The sequence below is a fragment of the Centropristis striata genome, chromosome 22 (assembly GCF_030273125.1).
Source record: "Centropristis striata isolate RG_2023a ecotype Rhode Island chromosome 22, C.striata_1.0, whole genome shotgun sequence".
In the NCBI taxonomy this organism is placed as follows: domain Eukaryota; kingdom Metazoa; phylum Chordata; class Actinopteri; order Perciformes; family Serranidae; genus Centropristis; species Centropristis striata.
This window is the reverse complement of record NC_081538.1, coordinates 8,792,449-8,813,514: the sequence shown is the minus strand read 5'-3', so window position 1 is coordinate 8,813,514 and position 21,066 is coordinate 8,792,449. Positions and strand designations below refer to the sequence as shown.

Below are 21,066 nucleotides of genomic sequence, written 5' to 3'. Positions count from 1 at the left end.
CGTCAAGCTCAGCGGATCCACGCTCTAATCAAATCCAGATCCCACTCAGCCAGGAAGTATTTCCCTCCAACGGCTCAGGCTTTTTTTTTTTTGTTTGAAAGTCAACATCAGCTGTGAAGGCCAAGTCTGAAAAAGATGCAACTTTCACTCACGATGCAGAATTTGGAGGTCCAAAGAGCAGGGGAGGAGGGCAGAGAGGTGACGTCTCTCTCTGGAGCGTCTCTGATCCCTGCCGGTGTGTGGGAGTCAGTGGATGTGTGCTGTGGGGCAGCCAAGCCTTGTCGGCCCCTCCCTCATTCCTCCCGTCCAGAGCAAATCGCCTGCCACTGCACTTCAATCACACACACTTCAGAGTCAACACCCCACCCCTTCCTCCACCAGAGTGACATCAAGCCCTCCACCCAGCATCCCCCCCATCGGCTGCAGGATTGCTGAGAGCCAGATGACACGTCCAGTAGGGGTGTGCCATATCGTATCGTTCATGATAACATCGGTATAGTTTTTTTATGGTTAAAAAAATGCATATCATGATATTGGCAACGTTCCTACTTCTTGATGTAGTGGTTAAAGTTGAGTGTTGTCACCAGTCAGCCAGAATTTACAAGAAGACTGTCAAAATAAGATGCCTTAAATAAAACATACAAGAACCTTTATTGTCCTTTACAAAATGTCATTAAAATATGCCCCCGGAACCCCTAAATGGTTATTTTTTTTTATTTGCTCATACTCAAGAGTACATTTTTTGTATTAAAACTACATTTTAGATTTTTATTTATTTATACAGACTAAAAAAACATAGCTGGCATAAAAGTGTAAAAGATAAGTCCTCCAAGTGCAATTTTATTTGGAAATATTTGTAATTATTCGCATCACAATTACAAATATTACAGCGCTTTACTTTCCTCAGTGACTGCACACTCCCTCTCTGTGTCATTAAAATGCTTCCTGGGGTCATAAAGTTTCATTCATCTCATGTCATTTGCTTGAAAAATGTCACATTAATTTCCACTGAGCTGCTGATTAGATCATCTGGCGGTTAATGCGAGCTCCTGCTTCATTAACTCAACATCTAAATTGATCATGTGGGCACAAATCTGAGCTTAATTAAAGTTTGATAATTAATGCTAATAGCACAAAGCTGAGGAAAATAATCTGTCTTTTAAGAAGATATTACATATTTGTGTTAACTACTCAAAAGCCGTGTTTCAATTAAAGTTGAATCGCATCGCATTGAAGTAAAATTTGAAATGTTGCATTAATGAAAATGTGAATTACGGACATTTCCATCACCTGTTTTACTGCTGTAGGCTGATCCGTCAGTAAACCGTAGAAGAAATAGAGATTGTGCAAGAAAGAAAACAGTAGAAGAAGAAGAGATACTGAAAAATAACTTTGTTAACTCACAAGGAAATGGAGAGATGTTTTGGCCGGCAGGGTGGAAACAGCAAAATTTATTCGGAAAAATTGCTTCCATCTCCTGCTTAGTACATTAACTATTTTTTGAAAAGACAAAAACCACCTTAAGCCAGTGTAAAAACGTGTATGTACATTTCTGATAGTTTCATCGAATTTGATGTTTTCAATCAAGCTTTTCTCCTCCAAATCTACAAAATCTGCATCAACGTAACAACAGTTGTAAGTGTTACCAACGTGTGTTTTGATGCTGTCTTCCCCTTTTATCGCTTGCGGTTTTTGTGGTTGTCCTGTTGGGGCCCTCGGTCCGCAATTGTGTCCAAAAACCTCAATTCCCCTGACAGTTTTGGTCTCTTTGTGGTCATTTTGAGTCTCTTTGTGGTTGGTACATATACGTGACGTGAGTGACATTATGCAGGTAAAGTCCAGTGAGGCCCCTGACACTTTGGGCCCCTGGGCCTGAACCCAGTAGACCCATTCATTAATCCATCCATGGCACGTGGTGAGCTTTTCACTGAACCTGTGGCCCAAAAATAACAGTGAGAGTTAACCAAATAAATAGCTGTGGGCCAAAAATTAGTTTTAAAAATGAGCTGAAAGATGCTATAAAGCTCCATATAGCTGCTTCATGTATTGATTATAGTAGTTTGCCAACATATTAGCACTGTGACAAACTGCAGCTGATGACTTTTCGTTCCAAAATTAAAACCCAGCATGTGTTCTTGAGGTTTTCCTGGTTAAATATTGACCGTGTTTCCTCCCAAGTCAACCTCATCCATCTCAGGAAATTCTCACGCAGGGGATCTGTCTGCTCAGCCCGTCACTGGTAGCACCACCCCCTTCCTATTTTGGAGATCTGAATGAGTGAGAGGAGAGGGGTCCCCTGTCCTCATCTCTCACTTCAGCCAATCACAATGACGTTATTGTCAAAGAGCACTTCACGTCAGGAAACTCCCGACAATCCGGCAGAAGTAGAAGTGAAGAGTTTCCCTCCATAATGACGCATCCACCATGTGAAAAACCTGCATTATCAAATATAAGCCAGTGCAGAAAAAGAATCTGCATAAAAGACAGATGACAAAATACAAAGATTCACATGATATGCCTGGAAGTTTGTTGTTTTTCGGACAAGCTCTGCATCATTTGTCATTGTGAAAGGCTGAAAAGCAGCAACGGCTTCATTTAAAGAGCTCAAAATGACAAATGAGTTTACTCAATTGTCCAGCAGACAAAGACGTCCTCTCCCCTGACAACCCTACAAAGTGACTTGCAAAGAGGGCAACAGAGCTGTTTGTCACATGCCAAAATACCTGTTACAAATGAGAAATGGCTCTGTTAGCTAACCAGCTTAGAAGAGCGAGGTAGATCCTCTGTGTGCACAGAGATGGGATTGTCTATGTGCTTCGCCAACACGGCCGTCTTTCCTGGCATGCCAACGCATATTTGAAATGAAGTGAGAGAAGCTTGGCAGTCCAGCCGGAGGGTAAACCTTTCAGAAAAGCTCTCAAGTTTTCCAGGGGTCTTGGCGCCGCTCTGCGAAAGTCACTTTGTGTTTAACCCGCTGAAAGATGTGCATCGAGTTTCCTGAGATATTTATCTGGATATGCGTTGCAAAAAGCTCTTAAAATCAAATTTCAGGCAGATGTGTAGAGAGGAAAAAACTCTATCTTGGTGTCAGACAAGTACTTAATTCAGATGTAGAAAAGAGACAATGAGTGGGTGAGGAATGCTCCAGCGTGAATAGAGGACAGGTCAGAGGATGAGTGGCTTTATCCCACACAATAGGCAGATATCAGCCCCTCAGACTGGGCCTGGGCTTGTGGCCAAAGACCAGAGGTCCTTTAGAAAAGACAAGAGGACAGTTGACCTTGCTGTCTCCTCCGCTTCCTCTCGGAAGAGAAGAGAAGGTGCAGAAAGTATCTCAAGTTCTTTAAAATTGTTGATGTTGGAGGTGTCAGTTTGTTTAGCTTTTACAGCCAAGGAACATAATGGAAAAAGGTCTTTGACGTTATTCTTTATTTTGGATTCATTGGCTTTTACATTTGTAGGAAGACAACTTAAACCAAACAACCCACTGGGAGGTTGGAAAGTCACATTTTCTTTCTTAAGAACATAAATTATCATCAGATTTTCAAAAGTCCTTGAACAAATCATGTGGTTTGCCAAAAGTCAAAGCGTGTGGACTAGGAACTCAACTACGAAACCATGATTGAATCAGATGACACCAACAGTCACGAGACAAAAATTTGGTCAAACTTGGACAGAACTGCAGACTGTTTACACAGAGCAGAGGGGAGAGGACAAGAGAGGTTGTTAAATATGTATAGTGGAGCCCCCATTTTTCAATATTGGTAATGCTTGAGGGCAGATTCCACTCCACTATTTGTGTTAAACTTCACATTAGACTGCATGCAGGACTTTACATATATATAGCAGTGAATAATGAGGCCCAGAAACGGGTTGGGGTTCAGAGGCTTAACTGCAGATCTCTGCCTTCTGTCCCTCCCATCGCAGCATATACTGAAGGTTTTTTAATGGCTTCTAGTCATTATAAGGCAAAGAAATCACATATCAGCTCTGTGTAAAGCCAGTGGACAAGTGCTGAATGGATGATGCTCTGCCCTCATTCACATGTCTTGGGCTGATGAGCAGGAACTAACAAATGGAGGGTTTATGCAGTGACCTTTGACCCCAGCGCTTACTAATACAAACGTAGGTTGCAGACACAGTGAATGTGCACAAATACAGTTTCAAAGTCTCAACTGCTTTAAATGTGACTTGTTGGAAAATGTTCTGCGTGGAATAAAATCATATCACATGACTTGCAGTTTCGCATTTCACAAGCAGCTATTTATGACAATAGATCCACCCACAAAGAGCCTCAGACTGGCAGACTAACTGGCATTAAGTGAATCTGATTTCACTACGGAACCTCTGGCTGATATCCAGTTATATTTAAAAGGCCATTATCGGACAAAAATACCCGCCTAACCTTAAGCCCAGTGAAGTCAGGAGTAATTTGGGCAGAAACCTTTTGATCAAGTCCCTCAAAAGACTTTCTGAGTTTTCTTTCCTTGGCAAAAGCTTCGGCCCAGGGTTCAGACAAGATCTAGAGGCTTTTTCTACACTTGAAATCCAAGACCAAGTCTGGACTCCACACTCTTAAACACACACACCCGGCATGCTTACTCACTCCTTCTGGCTGCACATTTCACCTATCTCTTGGACCACAACTCGACTGGTAATGTGGCCTTTTCTTAACCTTTATTGTGCTAAGCAGGCGTGCTCTTTTCTGCATTTATAACAGTCATTCACACCTGGACTCTACTACCCCTACTTTCATCCCCAGGAGGCACGAAGGGGTTTAACTGATGCCTTAGAATGCAAATATCAGAGGTGACATCCCTCTGGTTGTTCAAAACAGAAATCAACAAGGACAGTGGCATGTCTCAACTTGTTGCAGGACAGGTTGTCATAAAACTCAACAGAGACCATTCCTAATGTTAAAGTAGCGTAAAGTACCAATACATGATGTCATATACAAGATTGTGCAAATGGGGAAATGGCGGATTAAAAGAGACAAAGGCTTACAAAAGTTTTCGGTACAATTATCATGTTCAATAGGAACTTTCAGGGCTACGCCATATAATTCTGATAAATGTAAGGGTGTGGAGGTCATGGTGAAGATCTAAATTATCTACAATTAAATGTAATTTGTGATGAAAAACCAGTCATGTTCCCTGTTGTACCACCTTGAAAAGGCTAGTGTGTGCTTGACATTAACGAGTTCGCACGAAAAGTCGTCCCATTAAGTCTAAAGGCAAAAACGTTTATAGCCTTTCTCAATGGCCTGGTGCGTCACGTTCACCGTCACTATGGCACCAGACTCCATTTACGTATCGCTCAGTTTAATAGATCTGGATTCCCTGTTACGTGAACTCTGTCAGGTTGCACCTCTTGCTTTATCCAAGGAACTGTATGAATTGGATAATGGTGCACACCTTTGTTGTGTTAGTTGCAAGAAAATTCTTGAAAAAGTTCCTAACACAACATTACCACTGCTGAACTGCTGAACCAAAGCTGACAAGCCCAGACAAAAGAATAACAATGAGGGCATTTAAAAATCTGAAAGTGAAACTTGTTTGTTTGAAAGACCGTTCGGTCTGATTGCATATGCTCCTTTAGTCATCTGCCTGGTTCTGTATCATCAGACTTATTTCTAGTTCATATATTTACACCAACACCAGCAAGACAAATCTTTCCCAAGAAAGACATCTGTATCCCGACTCTATTTCTGATTTTAATCAGCGATGTCCCACTTACAAAGGCCGAATGCACAATGGCTGACAAACCAGCTCACACACATATCTGCTTCACAAAAAGCCCTCCGATCCACGTCTCAATTCACATCCATTATGATGCCCCATTCAGCCCCATTCATGCCGACAGACGCCTCTCAGCAGCCTTTCACACCGGGAAACGAATCTTTAGCCCTCGCTAACAAGGCCCACCAGCTCGACTCGCTGGTGCATATCAGGTCCGTGGAAGTGCTCAGCGGTCTCGCCAGTTCAGTGTTAATATTTCCTGACACTCCCGGGCCGAGTGTGATTTAAGCTTCTAGCCATAAAACCCTCTGCTGGGATTTGTTAACCACTGCAGGGTGTTACCTGCACACCTCTGGGACAATAGGAGCAGCAATAAAAGTGCTGTTAAATGCAGGAAATTGTCAAGTACCTGTGATGGGAGCTGAGTTGGGATTGGTTTGGGAAGCTTCTGTCAAGATTCTTTTACTTAAACCTTTTACAAGTGACATGCAGAGTGGGCAGTCCATTATTTATCCCTTAAGGGATGACAGTGTGAATATCTCAACAACTACCGGATGGATTGCAATGAAATTTTGTACAGACATTTATGAGGCCCAGAGGATAAATCTTAAGGACTTTGGTGACTCTTTCCCTGTTGCCAGCATGATATGTTGTGTGAAATGTCATAAATTTGGCACAGACATTACTTTCACCACTAATGCAAAGTACTGATCTTAGTGAGCTTTTAATATTCCATCTAGAACGAGCATCAATACTTAGATGAAACTAATGACGCCATGTGAGCCTCAGCTGGATTATGTGTTAATTAGCAAATGTTAGCATGGTAAAGCACTGCGAGGGTAACATGATTAACATTATGCGTTCTTAACATCTGCATGTTGTCATTGTGAGTGTGTTAGCATGCTGACGTTAGCATAACAACCTCACAGTATAGACTCTTACCCCCATCAGCCTGGAATGGGTTGTGTTCTGGTTCACGCACCTAATTTGAAATTAGGTTGAATTTTGACAAATTGGTTCAGAACCAAAAAAGTTAGTTCCCTCATTTTTCCATGAGCTGAAGTGTGAACTATGACAACATCAGTTGGCGTGTCATATTTTACAGGTTAGAAAAAGTGGATAGAGAAGGCAGATAAGAAATAATTGGTGTGGAAAAAAAGAGCATACAGTGATATCATTGATATCTGTTTCTTGAATAAAAACAAATATATATAAGAACAGAGCTAATTAAGTGGAAAAGGGGTATCAGTCTTGTTTTTCTTCTTGGTATAGTATGTTATATACTGTAAATTTGAGAAACTTGACCAAAACACCATCTCTGTTTTGCTCAATATCATGTGATTTAGCTGTAGATTCTACCATATAAAACACAAGTTCAGCTTCTATCTTACCCTTCTTTATAAGAAAACCTCATGACTAGACATAAAACCTTTGCACATGGACCAGTGTTAGTGATCTCTCACAAGATCAATCTGCTTCAGGGTTGGAAACTCATGCAGACTTCAGTCACCAGTGTGCATCCAACATATGCTATTAAATGTCCTATTCATACTCTTCCAAAACAGTATGTATCTCATTTTGGAAAAATCTAGACAAAATGAAAATAATCGCTGCTTCAATGCAGCTACTGTTCAGCCTTACATGTGTATCTGTCAATCTTTATTGTGCTTTTGGTTCTGCCTATATCCCTGCATATGTAGCCAATTATTCTGACGTTGGAGTGGATTTTCTGTAAGCCGTTCGCTACTCACAGGCTGATTAGAGTATGTTGAGGAATTATGCCATTTCAGGGCTAAATAGGGTTGTCAAAAACAATATAAAGGCTCCTCCCGTTCATGTCTAGAGGTAAATTCCTTATTATTATCGTTTGTTTTTATGATTTGGCAGCATCTACCTCACTTAAACAGCTTAATGCAAGTCTTTACCTGACTCTGACTGCAGTCAGTCCTTGATGGTCCCTGAAGGCTACAATGTCTTGCCAAGCCAAAGTGTCCTCAGAGATACAAAGTGTTTCATTAGGCAACTGGGTCATGTATCCACTGTGGAAAACAACTAATAATAGACGATGAAATATATTTGAAAAACTTAGGTCTTAGAAAAGTTAGTTTTTTACAAAATATATATTATGATTTAAGACGTGCTTGCATTCAATATATGTGCCAAATCTAATAAATTCTTCTTTCTTAAAAAAAAAAAAGTCAGATTATGTAACACAGGTGAGCTTCCTGTATTTTGCTTTCAGTGAAGAATGTTGTTAAAATTGGCAGATATGTTCAACAGAAGCAGCTCTTTAGAATACCTAGAATTTGCATTAAATAGGAGAGGCCTCTCACACGCTTTTACCACTCCAGTGAGAAACACCATCACAAAACTGTAAAACCTATTAGTACACAATAGGAATTTACAGTCATTACAGTACTGGAGAACAGGCTTACACCTTAAAAACTGTATCAGTAATAGGTTCCATTTACTTTTTAATGGAAGCGTAAAGTCTTAGCTAGGAATGGATGACCTTATTCTCCAGACTGTCAAGTACATCTTGTTCACTTGTGACAACCATCCCCAATGTGAAGTTGGCAGTCACAAACTGTGGGTTTGGTTGTCCCCATTTATCCTCAATCTGTGTCCAAATAACAAGAGCTGCATATTTACATTTTGACATGAAAGACACTAAAAGTCCCCTAACCTCAAAGTGAGGTGACCCCAGTGATGAAAACTTCAGTACTGTCATTTTAACATTGCCCTCTTGGGAGCGACACCTAGTGAATAAGACAGCCAACCCATGTGACAACCACTCCTGTCTACCCTACAGTGTGTCTGAAAGAAGACTTGAGTCATATCCCGTGCAACCCAACCAACTCTAATTTGATATTGTTAAGTGATGCATTCCTTCTTTAACAAAACCCAGAGGTCACCGTGCCCGTGTGTGTTTGAAGCATCTTAATAAAATCCCCGGCTGGCTGCTGTGATCACATTGCCTCAAATATAAAGCAGAGAAGAGAAAGATAATTCAAACTGGAACGGCTGAGTGATGGTCTGATGACGGAAATGAAAAAGGTCAAGAACCAGATTGTCTTGTTCTTGTTGACAGGAAAAACGTACGTATCACTGCAGCTTTGCTTTGCTTGAAATGTAAGAAAAGCAAAGGTTCGTGATTGGAGCACTGCTTTAATGCCAACAAACTGTGAGAAACAAAGTAAAAGATAAACAGTGAAATATTCCAGCTGCTCTTTAAAGAAAAACTTGCAAACAAACGGTTATTACACCACATATGTATGACTACAATCAAAGATAAGAAACCAGTTTCCCTTGTTCTTGTAAACAGGAATATAAAAACGAAACACTCCAGCTGCACTTATCGGAAATAAACTTGTTTTTTATTTTTTCTGGCCTCCACGATACTTTGACTGAACCAAGAATGGTGCAGCGTTATTATTGCTGTTACATGCAGTCCCACTATCAATACCCATCTGAGTGATTTACAGTGTGTCAAATGTTTCAGCCAAAAGAAACAGAGAAGTCGGGGCCTTTAATGAGCTGTGCCACTCAAACCAGACGGAAGCACCGTTTATGAAAAACAAAGAGAGAAAAGCAAATGTAAAAACAGCTACATCTGATGATATATCACGCAAGAAAAGCAGCAGCGTTGCATCACATTTGTATGGGAAAGCTGTTTGTGTTTGTGTGTGTGTGTGTGTGTGTGTGTGTGTGTGTGTGTGTGTGTGTGAATCCCGCATGAATTTTGCATAAGAGATAGATGTAGGCCAGGGATTGGGGTTGTGTACACAGAGGCTTAATGACAGGACCCTGAAGGGATGGCGCATCAGTCAAGCGGAACAGACAAACACACACACGTACACACATACACACAAACCGGCTGTGTATTACACAACCAGCACCCTCACTTTCCCATCATTTCCAGCATTGGAAACATAACGAGAGCTGGGAAACGGCAGGTTCGACCAAGTTCGCAGCCCCAGGCACTTTGTCACACTCTGGCTGCAGTTTTGGCCTACATGGGCTGGCACAGTTCTCAAGGCTGCATAGTGTCGGAGAAGGGTGTGTGTGTGTGTGAAACCATATAGCCTTTAGTTCCAGTAGCGGATTCCCAAGGCGCTTTTTTGTTTAGCTCTTTATGGGTTACTGAGCCAGCGATAGAAAAGAGACAGATAACAAAACAGCTGAGTGATACCAGCTTAGCTCAGCACGGTAACATTTTGGTGGCGGGTTTGGATGCCACGAGGGCGCCAGATATCGAGGCTATGTGTTATATGAAAGCCGCTTTGAGCTCTGTGCTTAAATAAACTCAGTATCACAGGGAAAGTGGCGTGACTGGCCGTTTTGCGGGGTGTTTGCCTCCCCCCTTCTTCTCCCAGGGACTGTGGTTGAATTTGGCCAAGCAGCCGCTGTTGGCATTCCACACTGACCCTCGAGTAGCGGGCCTGAGGTTCATGGGTAAACAGACAAACCGTTTGGTGGGCTCGCTGTGTAATTTTGGAGCCTGTCTTACCCTCTCGCTGTCTCCCTCTCCTCAACCTCCCCCCTTGTCTTCCCTCTCAGCCAGCCATATCCTCAGTTGGCCTCTCTGTTAATTCAGACCTACCTGACAGTTCTGACTAAAACCTTCTGGGTTTACTATCTGTCCCGCTCGGCGACGGGCTCAGCTCTCTAAACACACACTGAAGACTAATCTGCAACAGATGGGAGACGGACCGGGGAGGAAGTAGTATAAAAGGATATACAGCATATTTGTACCCCTCTAAACCAAACGATAGGGTTTCAGCGAGGTTCCAAGCAAAGCCGGAGGAGGGCTGTAATGATGTGCACAGCGGCGGCTCCCAGGGGCTTAACTGGACATATTACTTGAAGATATAAGCTGTCCATCCGCAACCAGATGTCTGAACGGGCCTGAGGGGGATTCTTGAGAGCTTGCTCTGGAGGGAACATGCACACACGCTCGTTCACACACTCTTAAAGATATGTGTAAAGCATTGAATAAATAACAGCATATGGAAACAAGCACACGGGCATGGATACATACATCTGCACACACATAAACAAGACCGCACATGTAGGATTTCACGGATGGCTGGTTGGAGATAATGAACGCCTTAGCGCCCAGTTTACTGTCTGGTTTTTTGGGGTCATTAGTGTAAACACAAAAGACATTTATTTGCTACCTCATTAATGCAAGTGGCAATTTAAGAGCCCTTTCTCAGACAGGAAAAAAAGGAATGGATGCATCCCATAACGCTGAAACAGACCACTTTCAAATCACTGTTTGTGTTGGTTTTGCGACGAGCACTTGGAAAGCCCCGAGCTTTTATCAGCTAACCACTACGGGTGAAAATCTGCTAAATTCTCCCTCTCTTGAAGGTGAAATTGTCCTTGCTGAAAGATACACGGCTGTTTGATTACTTGCCACAAAGCACAAAGGCAGTTGGCGACTCCTTAATAGAAGGAGCGGTTACATAAGAAGAGTGTAGCTCTTATAAAGAAGTGCAGCCTTCCCTGTTAGGGATACACACCATCTGGAAATACCTGGCACGCTTTATGCATTGACAAATTTAATTTAAATCTGAAACAACATTTTTTAGCCAGCCGATTGAAGCAGTGAATACAAAACTGACCTATTATCACCTATAAAGTTGATATGTGAAACATGTTAACATATATTTATACACATCCAGTAGATACAGAGCAACATTATCATTCATTTGGAGTTGTGTTTTTGGACAACAAGCAACGAAGGTTAAAACTTCACTCTTTTTTTAGCTCGGTTTTTGGTCACCACCAACTACTGTCAGCTTAATGCTCCACTATTATGTCTTGCTAGTTTGGTGCCTACAGGGTTTTTATGACTTTTCATTGCTGAAAACAGCTGTCTGCAGACTAAGAGATAATTGAGAGTTAAAATAATAACGTCCGCACTGGAAAACCAAAACAATTAGCTGAAAGATTCTAAAATGCTCCCTAGAGTTGAGAGGAACTATAATCCTCTTTAGGTTCAGAACAAAGATTGATTATTTTCACCTGAATTAAGCTTTTAAGTATTTGGTGGAACTCTACACGTTGCACGTCATTTGATCAATTGTTCAAGAAATAATATTATTTATAACATCTAATGACATTTCGTACAGAAAGCATGACTCATGAGGGCTGAAGCAAAAGAAAATGCGTAGCTTTTGGCAAATTTGGTGAGAATGCTGTAATTTTCCCCACCCTCACTTACACAGTATTTATCACAACAGGCCATTTCCTGCCGCTGAGTGGCATCAGATTGGATGGAGCCATTTCCCCTTTGGGTGAATTAAAAGGCTGGTATTCCTCTGGGATAGTGTGAGGCAACATGGAGATAAAGTGACAGATACGACGTGTCCTTAGAGACTTCTGGAGAGACAGGCGACCACCCAACAGGCAAACGCTTAAATGAATGTTAACTTGATTCCGATGTCCTCCTGTAAATGTGCATTTGTCCCCAACCTTAAAAAACTCCTTTACCTCATCTGCTTCTGTTTATTAAAGCAGACTGACAATGATTAGGCCGTGGAAAAAAAGTCAGATTCACGAGGACATCCTTTGGAACAGAGGTGAAGTGCAGACTGTCCCTGATTAGACCTGAGTTGAGACATTCAGCTCAGGAGCTCGTCTTTGCCTCAGGAACACAATGTCAAACACATGAGACCAATTTAAAGAGGGAAGCAGGAGCTAAGTCATGCTTTCCTGATGCACAAGCCCAAACTTTGATCCCGGAATCCATGTATATACCCTTTGAATATATATGAACAATAATAATTTTATTGTTTTTACAGCGATGTTTAGTCAACAGTGGCTCAATGTTGGCTTCATGCATGTGTTATCCATAATATACTTTATTTTAATGCCAAAAAGAGTATGTGACACATTTAAGGACAAAATATATTCTTTGCATGATGCAAACAGTTGCAAGTTCAACCATTTATATGGAACAAAACCATATTTTGATCGCTCACGAGACTCCCAACATCACTGTAAACCATTTATCTCCAAAATGCCAGCTTCTCACTAACAACAGCAGGGCTTGTTTTTGGTTCTGCGGCGACGCATTTCTGACATTATCCGCTGGATTTAGAAAAGGCCGGCCCTTCATCTGAGCTGGAAACATCAAACCGTGAAACATGATCATCAAAATTGGAATTAGGAGGTTTTCACATCACAACAGCAAACTAGAATCTGTTATGGAGACCTTTTATGTTTTTTCCCAATCAAAAACAAAACTGGAAGCTATCATTTGTGTTGTGCCTCAGGGTGGTCATTTGACGAGGAATAATTACGTGGTTGTTGCACAGCGATCTCGTTTCCCTATATGAGCCTGTGCTTCTTTCTATACTGTTTTCCTTTACTTGAGCTTTAAAGCCTTTTAATTATTATCATCTAATAATCATCACCTTTAATGTCTCCATAACCACTGCGACTGGCGACTGGCAGTGTCTGGGCAGGTGTGTGTATCTGTGTGTGTGAGTGGCTTTAATCATCATCAAATAGAGCTGTGTGTATGGGTAATTAAGGTGGTGCCAAATCGACTCTCACTCGCAGGCACGAGTCAGGAACTCTCAACAACACCTCAGTGTTGCATCGTTTAGCAAGTGCTGCGGGCAACTTTATTTCAGCTCCGCTGCAAGTTTTAACACAGTGCAACTCCCTCTAAGAGTCCATTACTCAGTGTCTGATATTCTTCTAAGCCCTGGATTACTTTTCCTCCCCACAAGCTGACCATAATACCAGGCTTGTGGAGCCAATGCGGCCTGCAGGGTTTGGTCTGTAACCACTCAATGAGTACGAGGATCACGATTAGTGTTCGTACATCAAGAACTGCCGTCCCACCCCCACACACACACATTTACACACCGCACCCTTAACTTCCTTCAGCACAGCATGGTTTATAGCTATTGTAGGCCAATATACATGCACAGTATTAGCTTCTCTTTCACCATTTATAGTGCGATATTTCATTCAAACATTAACAACCTAACAAACTGAATCCAAAACGAATCCAACCAGGAAATGCCTCATTGAGATTAAAAATCTCTTGATTGTTTAGTCTATAAAATGAGAAAAAGAAAAAAAAACTGCATAAAAACCCAGCTGGGATCAGGGAATGTTTGGCTTTTTTGCTTCGTCAAGGTTTTTCCCAGCACCATTTGTATACAATCTCCCACTGCACCACAGATAATGGTGCTGCTGATAACTGGTATAACTGGGAGGTTCCCATGTGAAATTCTTGCAATAAATATCTGTTTTTTTCATTGTTCACTGTTCTGCTTCTCCTGTTCAGTGATTGGTCCTTCAATATTTGGCTCATTGCACACAACTACAGGGGATAGGTGCTTGGCAAGCACGTGTGCGTGTGTGTGTGTGTGTGTGTGTGTGTGTGTGTGTGTGTGTGTGTGTTTTCTGAGGTTTGGAATGATTTACACAACCCCACACTCGATTAATTCCAGTATGACAGCACAAACTTGCCTGTGTGTACACACGTTGGTCTGAGGTATTAGGCTGACAGAGGCGCACAGACAGAACAGTGTTGACTTACTAATAGATGGAGGTCTTTTTTTTTTACCCACACACACACACACACACACACATCTGCAAACACACACACACACACACACACTTCACATTCATGTTTATATTTCTTATTGGTTCCATTTATTTAATCTAATGCCAATCTGTGCTCCAACTCAAACACTGGGACACAAGAGATCTGTGAATGCTGCACAACCCCCTGAACCAGATCCAGCCAGCAGCAAACCATCCAAAATCTATACACTATTTGTACATCTTAGAATATTATGCACTGTAAATGTGGTAAACTGCTGTGAAACGCTTTCTCTTCATTACCGAGAGGGACCGAAAAGCATTACTTAAAGGTTATCAAGGATTTAAACTACATAAACTACATACAGTACTATCCATTAGGGCTGGGCAATATGATGATGATGATGATGATATATATATATATATATATATATATATATATATAGGTTGAGAAACCAGTGACTGAACGGTGTTTCGGTATTATCTATATGGCGCTTTATGTTCCTTGCACATTGGAGCAAAGCTGGAGCGAACCAAGGTTATCTATCTAGTACATGTTGAGAATATAATATACATACAGAAATTGCTTTACCATGTGGTTATTTCTTTTGGACTATTTATCTATTGAATAACCCCCCAAAAAAACAATATGCTATATCAGCATGAATACATGAACCAATATTGGCATAAAGGATTTTGGACATAATGACCAGCCCTACTATCCATTAAAAAAACGCAGAATTTATCCTCATGTTGTTTTGAATGGCGACAATCTCCTTTCAGATTAAATCTCTTCAGATTCAAACCAAAAAAAAAGAAACAAAGCACATCTTGAGCTCTGCAAACAGCTTCACTCCGGTGATCAGATGAGGTGTTTCAGCCGAGAAGCCAATGGCTCTAAATCCAGAACACCCTTGGTCGCTGAGCAAAAAGGTTTTCCAGGAGAGTGTCCAACAATATCAAAACAATCTCCAGGCTGGATTTCCTCTCTGGCACTGAAAGCCCACTGGAGAATGAGAATCTGGGTTGCACATGAGTAAATGAAGAACCGTAGGATGAAGACACTGCTCTGAAAAATGAGTTTGTCAATTTAAAAAATTGTGCATAAACAAATTGTCAGCAGAGGTCTTAAAAAAGCAATGCAACAACAACAAAAAGAGTAAGGGATGCGTTGGTGATGTGTCTACTCATAACTGAATGACGGTTTGTGTCCAGTCATTCTCATTCTTATGTGAAACCTCAAAGGTCATCTCCTCAAGAAAGGCTTCACATCCTGCCCTCTGAATCACATCCTCCTCAGACAGAACATTTCCCTCCTCTTCTCACTCTGACATGTTTAAACAAATCAACCCTTTCACCCTGGCTTTCATTTGTGGTTGATGCTAGAATGTAACCACCTAACGTAGTTACCTAACGTAACCGGCAACACAGAGTTATTTGAACTCTGCTACAACATGACATTGTAGTGAATAAATATGAGACCAAACACAGCAATAATTTACTTTATAATTCATATAATACACAAAGACATGTCTCACCTTATAAATGAGATGTAAAACGAACCAGAACACTGTCTTGTAACCTAACCTTTACCCTCATTGGCATAGCTGGCCAGCTGCTACGCCCAGCTGCTTAAGCAGTATATCAGTAACGTTTTAGCCTCTACTCTCAGGAAAGAAACTTCACCATGGTGTACACAAAGGAAGGACACAAATTATTGTGTTACTTGCATTCTTGACAAGTGTTAGTTAAGATTGATACCACCTGCTACAATGCCGGTATGCTAAATATGAAGCGAACAGAGAGCTTAGTTTAGCTAACCTGGCTCTATTCAACCTCACCCCGACTTAACCGCTTGAACGTCGTGCATATTGTGTACAAACTTCCATTGTCGAAACCACAGACTCACAAGTTCCATTTGAAGGCGTTATGTGAGCTTCTAACAGAGCCAGGCGAGCTGTTTCCCCTCTAGCTAAACATCTAGCTAACAGACATGCTAAGACTAACAGTTAAACATTCTGAACTGAAACGTTAAACTAATTCTACTGCATGGATTTTACTGTGAAAGTAACATTATTTATATGAAATATCGAGAGACAAAAGAGTAAAAGTGTTGTAAGCGTTGAACAGAGCCAGGCGAACTGTTTCTCTGGTTCCACTATTTAAGTATCTAAACTAGCCCAGAGCTGCTGGCTCTAGCTAAACATTCAGTTTACAGACATATTAAGATTAACAGTTAGTTTAACATATTGAAAATGTTAAACTGTACTAATTCTACTGCTGCTAACATGTTACTGTGAATTGTAGCATTAATTATTTAAAATATCGAGAGATAAAAGACCCTCCTTCAGCATCAATTAATCGTCCAGAATCAATGTTATGTCCTATAACAGGCAGTAGCCACTGACTCCACTCTCCATGTGCTTCAAATGGCTGACCAATTAACAGCAGCTTAACTTCTGGGTCCAAACACTCTGGGTCTCTCTCTCTCTCTCTCTCTCTCTCTCTCTCTCTCTCTCTTCTCATTCACACACACACACACACACACGCACACACACACACACACACACACACACACACATGCATGCATGCATGCACACAAGCATACAAAGTAACAGACAGGCAGATCCTGTGCACCCAGTACCACACACAGACAAGGACACACACACACACACACACACACACACACACACACAGTTACATACTCATTAACAAAGGCTTAGCATTGCAGTGTGTGTACCCCCAGCATAGTGTAGCATAGTGTGTCTGACTGGCCTCCCACAGAGGGGGAACACACCTCAGTCACCTGATCCTCGGCTGCTCTCATCCTGGATCAGCTAACCACACAGCGGTGCGTCATTCAATTACAGCAAACCAAGCCTGCATGGAAACAGGCAAGGGATAGTCTGTTTCATAATATCCCAAATACAAATGTGTTAACTTCAAGGTACAGATCAGATAGAAGTAATTTCACTAAATAACCTTTTTTCAAGTTTTAAGATTTAGATTTAGGGGATCCAACAGCATGCTCTCACTGCAGCATCTTTACAAATCTGTCCCACCACTAGGTGCCACCACTGGCTTCAAAACAGATCACACAGGACTTAAAACAAAGTCCAACATAGGCCCATATATTCAGTGTTTGAACATTTATTAATGCTGTTTGAATCCATTTTTTTCTATTTGAGACAAAAGTACAAGATAGATTACTGGAATCATATGGAGAAAATCTTGAAGCAATTTCTTTATGCTTAAAAAGACTAACTCTAAAGTTTTACACCTGTTTTAAAAGTAGATTCAAGTCTGAAGTATGACTGGATATGAGAAAAAGCCTTCCTTGGCCAATTGTTTTATGTGGCTGCAGTGATGTGGCTCCACTTTGTAATGTTTCTGTGGATTTGGGCTGTGGTCTGTCAACACTGATGTGATTCTCAAGAGCTGCATGAAAAAGACTCAGAGTGTGCTCTTAAAGACAGGAACAAGAGTAGACAGACCAGAGAAGAGACCACCTGAGTGACAAGCAACAGCTGAGTCCACACATCTGGAAACCAAAATGCAACCCTCTATTAATTGCGTCTTTACGCACACACACTTTCCAAGGCTGCAGTCCTCCCCCCGACTCAGCCGCAGACTCACAGTTTCACTTTTTTCTCTCCTTCAGGGAAAATGTGTCACAGATCTTCAACTAACTCTTTTTTTCTCGCTTTGCTGCGTCTGGCCATGAAGTAATGGAGAGATAAATCATTTCCATCCCTTCATCTCGTTGGTGATTTCCAAACATCTCCAAACGGGACATTTTTATGCGCATAAAACTCCTCCACACAACTATGCAGCAGGGTTGCAACATATACTTTTTTTTTTTAAGTTTCCGATAAAATGAGCAAGAAACTTCTTACTCACCTCAGAAGCAACAACTTGGTCCGGGTTGGGTTTGAATATTCCGTTTATCAGAATAAAATCACGACTCTGGAGGCATCCGGGCTGGCTGCAAGCAACAACAACACAACTCAGTGCCGTTCCGAGTCCTGGATCAGCTCAGGGGATGTGGTCTTTCAGTGCATGATCATGGAAAGAGAGGGAGAGAGAAGGACGCTCACTATGGGCTGAGCGCTGCGCAGCTCTGGCACCAAGTTAAAGCGTCCAGAAATGACATTAACGCTGCTGAGCGCCTATTGGCTCAAACGTGAAGCTCCCTCCTCCTCCTCCTCCTCCACACACACACACACACACACACACACACACACACACACATACCTCCCTCTCACTTACAGGCACACAGCGTCCTGTATACATGACTTTATGAATATGTTTTGGAAGCACATTCAAGTCCATGTGAGCCATTAAATAGGTTCCCATTAGAATCCATGTGTTAAAAATGACACAAAAGCTTGATAAGGTCATTGTAAACTCATCAGTGACAACCAGAGACCGAACACATGCTCATAGGAATACAGCAGCAATTATCTAATAACATGTCCTCTGGGTTCAGCTCTTCTTCTTTAATTATACACAAGAGTTTAACAAGAAAGACTTTATTGGGTTGGACTGTGTCCATAAGTCTCAAAACAATAAATAAAAATAAAAACACTCCAAGATTACATCAGATTTATCTATGGCATGTACAGTATGTCACATGCTCTGTAGCCTCCTGAAACTCAAAACCGACACTTCGTCATGACATGTGAGGGTGTTATATGATATATGATGATATATGGGATATATGAAACCATGTATTTCAATAATCCAGAAGATTGCTGTTTTCTTGGAATTGAGTTTTATCTCCACCAGTGTTTAGGTCTCAAAGATGCTGCAGATGTAGATAAACATTAAGATTAAAATAAACCTTTATTGATGCCCAATGGGGAATTTCAGTTGATGCAGCCATACAACAGAAACAACTAGAAAATTTCCTCTGGGGAAATTCTAAAAAGGGCCACGGGGGCTACTGCCGGTGTGTGTACACTATGATGAGATTCTTCAGAGATGTCGAACAATTAATACTAGTAATGTTATAATACTACATAATATACAAGGAGCACACCTACAACAAGCATTCATTTTCAAGTATATATTTACACAGCAACCTATGCCCTTTAACCTCAAAATGTGTGTGTGTGTGTGAAACATTTGTATCTGGAGGAGTGTGTGCGCTTACGCGCGCATATGTGTGTGAGTGTGTGTGTGCGTGCGTGCGTGTATCTGTAACTGTGATTACATAAAATGACCTGTGTGTGTGTGTGCGTGCGTGTATCTGTAACTGTAATTACATAAAATTACCTGTGTGTGTGTGTGTGTGTGTGTGTGTGTGCGCGTGTATCTGTAACTGTAATCACATCAAAGCATCAAAGGCATTGGAGTCGACCAATCAGAGCAGAGCAATCAACGGAATTAACAGCTGTGGAATCTTCTAGCACAGTGACAGCAGCCAGAGGTGGACAGACTGGAATTTCTGGCCTCGAACAGAAAACATTTTTGGCAAAACCATAATACCTATCATTGATCCGACTTCACTTTGAGCATCCTGAGTTCTTCCTGAACGTCTACATATGGTTTTTTTTTAAAGAAAAATGAAAAAATTGCTTTTTTAGAGCGATCTAAAAAAAACTGTTACATCTCCCTTTTTCAGAAATCTTCCTGCATTTTTAATATGGGAGCCAATGAGGCTGTTGGCAGTTTTCAAATTTATTTTTTGACAATTTTTTCTCTCCCTCTACACTCCGTGCAATACACTCCCATTATAATCTCAGAATTTCTCCAAAAATGATCATGGTCATTGATCAGCGATTGATAAAAAAAACTATATGACCTATCGAAACGTGGATTAATACACCGATACACAAGACTTGTGTCTACTGTTTAAAGTTTAAATGGAGTCTCTAGGTGAAATTATGCCGGAGAAGTAGACGTTTAAATATCTCCAATTATTGTTATTTTTCTCTAATTTTTTATCGGCCGTCCCATTCACTTCAATGCAAAATTTGGGGCGGTTTATCGCGATTTACATTGAGAAAAATTCATATTCCATAGAGAAAAGTAATAACACACCGATCCCGATCAAACTGCACGTTTTGATATATAATTTGTCCTGCAACTCTTCAAGTTGTAGGACTAGTAGCGGGACGAAATTGTGTCTGGAAGAGGAAGAAGAAAAAATCCACAGTAAACAGTAGTATAAGTGCTATAACGCCCCGAGCACTGGTCCCTACAGCTATTGCTGTATGGGACAAGTGCTCAGTGCGATTGCCCCGTGGCCCTAATAACAGAAATAAAGAATTAAACTTGTTCAAATGAAATAAAACTATACCAGAGTTGAATGATACGGTGTAGTGAGTGGTGCTGATCCAGTGAGAGTAGTGTAATTAAAAGCAGCAGAGTCAACAGGTCTGTGTAAACAGTATATGAGATGATGAAGTAATGGTTGCACTGGGAGGCTCTCGTGGGAATGTGTAGCTGTACCAAAGTAAGCCAAGGCAGCACTGAATGTTCTGCAAATCCTAATTGCAAATTTTCTGGGGAAATAAAGGTTATAAAATAGGGCTCTCCGACTGTTGAAAAGAGGCAATCATATAGAACATTAAAGTACAATAATGGTGATTCTGCAGGCAAGCACATCAGTGAAAAAGACTAAAAAAGTCTATTTTGCTGTTTGGTTCACTGTCAGTGTAACAGGAAAGCTTTGTGTCTTTTATGTCTCTTATGTCGTATAGAGGCTCCCAGAAAGTGAATCATAATAATGTTATTTCAGTCAAACAAT

At 41.1% G+C, this 21,066-nt stretch overlaps 1 protein-coding gene across 1 annotated transcript in view; it reads right to left on the bottom strand.

The window, feature by feature from the left end:
* prickle1b (prickle homolog 1b) overlaps positions 1-18,385 on the bottom strand; it is a 31,390-nt gene extending 13,005 nt beyond the window's left edge. The window contains exon 1 of the mRNA XM_059325610.1: positions 18,213-18,385. The gene's annotated coding sequence lies outside the window, so the exon portion shown is untranslated. The remainder of the gene's footprint in view (positions 1-18,212) is intronic.
* Between the last annotated feature and the right edge of the window lie 2,681 nt (positions 18,386-21,066).